The following is a 3213-nucleotide window of genomic DNA, read 5'->3' as shown; positions in this document are numbered from 1 at the left end:
CTAGGGATGGCCAGGGTATCAGCATCGAATTTGCTCCGCATGCACGCTTAAATTAGTCAAGTCTCTCTATTTTCCTTTGTGTGAATACACTCCTACTAGTAGTCAAGTCAAGTCTGAAATGTCACCCGACATCTCCATTTATCTTCTTCAGGTAGACTTTCAGTTGTGAACACAAACAAACTTGCAAAGTCATGATTGCTCCATGTCGGTGCTCACTTAATTAGTTCACACGGTATGGTTTTTTTTTTGCTCCACGTGTGTGCTCCATTAGATAAAAACAATTATAGCATAGTAATATCTGCAGTCGTTGTAATACAAATGAAGTGTTTTATATATGTATCTGGAGGCTCGCCAGACGACGCACAAACTCAAAGTCACCATTTCCCATCCTTCAATTTTCTTTCCCCGTTCAAACACTTCGATTGCTTTCAACTTGAAGTGTTTGGCACATCAAGCACACATGCACATGGTTTTTAACATGTTGCATGAACAAAAACATTTGATCAATCGGTGTGTCCATTGTCCCCTCTTCCGGGGTCCGATCCATGGACGTGTGAGTGTGATGCATGACATTGGATGGCCTAAACTGTCTGGAAAGCATGGTCCAGACATTTGCAGACGATTTGGCATGATGTTGGTGTTGCCTGAACCACGCAAGGACCCCTACTAAAATGGAGACATTTCAGCAGAACATTGTCCAATCATTTGACCCCCTTTTTTGCCACAAGTCAAAAGATATTTTCTTGCCATGTGGCGCTGACCTTGCAAAAAAAAAATTGTCCGCGTGAATGTAAGTTTTTTCCCACCGCCACGGATTAGATTGAGTTAAAGTTTTGGAAGTCTTTTGAATCGGGTGAATTTTGTTTGAGTCTCAGCAAGGTTTAAAATATCAGGTAGGGGGCTCATATGGTTTTAAATACAACTTTGAACTAAATCAGTGATACTTAATTTGGGATGGAGGGCGTATAAGTTATCGGGTGGTATAATAGACGATATGTACTTAGATCCGGGAACTTTATGGGAATTTTCAAGTAACCTATTCATAAAATGCCCTTCGAACAAAAATAGAACAGATAATAAAATAATACAGAAGCAGAACAAGTGCATGATTTATTTTTTTGGTTGTTTTGTGAACATAAAATAATATCTACTAAATTCTTGATGAAACATAAGGATGTACATTATGCATGTATCATACCCCAGCATAAAGTAAAACAAATTATCATATTTTCATCAACGGTGGTTGCTGTCGTGGTGCGCTGGTTCTATGGGGCCTTATCACGAGACTTCCCGACTGTATATTACAACAAGATTTTCCTAGCTCTGATAAGGGAGGGGCGATGACGGTGGCGCGCCTTAGCCTCACTCCAGTGCTTGTAGTGGTCGCTAGGTGGTCTACAGATCTGAATGTATTTTTTAATTTTAGTGTTGTTTGTACTACCTTGACAGTTGATGAATAGATTGAAAGTTTTCCTCACAAGAAAAATATCATTTTCTAAATAAAATATATACATCCAGGAAAAAAAATCACAGCTGGCTGCCAGGCCCCACAGACAGCTAGCACAAAAGGTAAAGGGCCTTGCCCGTTTAGGCATCTTTATCTTTTTCCTTGGATTCCATGTGTAGGCCATGTGGATGTGGAAGCCGCCATTGGTACAGCTCCATCATTGATCACCTTTTTCTTCTTCAGGTATGTAGACTTGAGTGGTGAACGCAGCCATGCAAAGTCAAAGTCTTCAAGTTCCATGTATTCAACTAATTGGTTCAGACTGGAGAATCACCCATTTGTATGTACACTGTTGCCTGACGTTTGCATTTGATATGAAAAGCGACAAGCATGTCTCTGCTCGTACATACCAATGCGCGCTGCATGGATTTTTCTTTTCTTCATTTGAAACTCCCATATGCTCGGCTTTTCAGTTAATTGCCTTCACAAATCACAATCATTCACTTGCCCCAACGATCAGAGAAGCAGAAGGCGTGCATGCATGCTACCACAGAGAGCACGTTGTCGTTGACGCACTGCACCCTATGCATGGCCGCAACACATGTGCACGTACAGCACGTACAGTTGATCATCTTCTGCTCGTTATCTCCATTCAGATAAGTGTCGGATTCACTGGAGCAAAGCGTAGGGAGTGTGGAGGCCACCACCTATATCGCCATTTGCCAAATACTGCCCTTCAGCCCGTGAAGCAAAGCATTGTACATATGTCCCTGCAATGCAGACAGGCAATTCCGCAGAGCATTGTACATATATGTCCTATCATTTGACTCATTTTTTCATTCACAGGTAAAATGGTAACTTCTTTTCGTTTCTACCAAGCAGAATTTCCCAAATACTCCCTCCGTGCAATAAAACTTGTCTCAAACTTGTCTCTCAAATGGATGTATCCAGCACTAACTTGATGCTAGATACATCCATTTAAAAGACAATTCTTTTCAGACGAAGGGAGTACCACTCAAGGCTGGCTTAAATGTTAGTCGCACAATCTGAAGACATATATAGCCAAGTTCAACACCGGAGAGGCCACCGTTTGCTCAAACAGTGATGTTGAATTTGTTAAAGTTCTCAAGCAGATGTTGGGGAACGCACTAATTTCAAAAAAAATCCTACGCACACGCAAGATCTATCATGTTGATGCATAGCAAGGAGAGGAGAAAAGTGTTGTCCACGTACCATCGTAGACCGTAAGCGGAAGCGTTATGACAACGCGGTTGATGTAGTCGTACGTCTTCACGATCCGACCGATCCTAGTACCAAAAGTGCAGCACCTCTGCGATCTGCACACGTTCGGCTCGGTGACGTCCCACGAACTCTCGATCCAGCTGTGTGTTGAGGAAGAGATTCGTCAGCACCACGGCATGATGACGGTGATGACGAAGCTACTGGCACAGGGCTTCGCCTAAGCACTACGACGATATGACCAAGGTGAATTATCGTGGAAGGGGGCACCGCACACGACTAAGGGATCAATGATCAACTTGTGTGTCTATGGGGTGCCACCCTCCCCCGTATATAAAGGAGTGGAGGAGGGGAGGGCCGAACCTCTCTATGGCGCGCCCCAAGGGGGATTCCTACTCCTAGTAGGAGTAGGTTTCCCCCTTCCCTAGTTGGAGTAGGAGAAGACGGAAGGGGAAGAGGGAGAGAAGGAAAGAGGGGGGCGCCGCCCCCTCCCTAGTCCAATTCGGACCAGCCCAGGGGGGGGGGGG

At 44.0% G+C, this 3213-nt stretch overlaps 1 pseudogene; it reads right to left on the bottom strand.

The window, feature by feature from the left end:
• Positions 1 to 1947: 1947 nt before the first annotated feature.
• Positions 1948 to 3213, bottom strand: part of LOC123057396 (transcription factor bHLH162-like) — an 18339-nt pseudogene continuing 17073 nt past the window's right edge.

This window comes from Triticum aestivum, chromosome 3A (genome assembly GCF_018294505.1).
Source record: "Triticum aestivum cultivar Chinese Spring chromosome 3A, IWGSC CS RefSeq v2.1, whole genome shotgun sequence".
NCBI classification, from domain to species: Eukaryota; Viridiplantae; Streptophyta; class Magnoliopsida; order Poales; family Poaceae; genus Triticum; species Triticum aestivum.
This window is presented reverse-complemented; position numbering and strand designations above follow the sequence as displayed.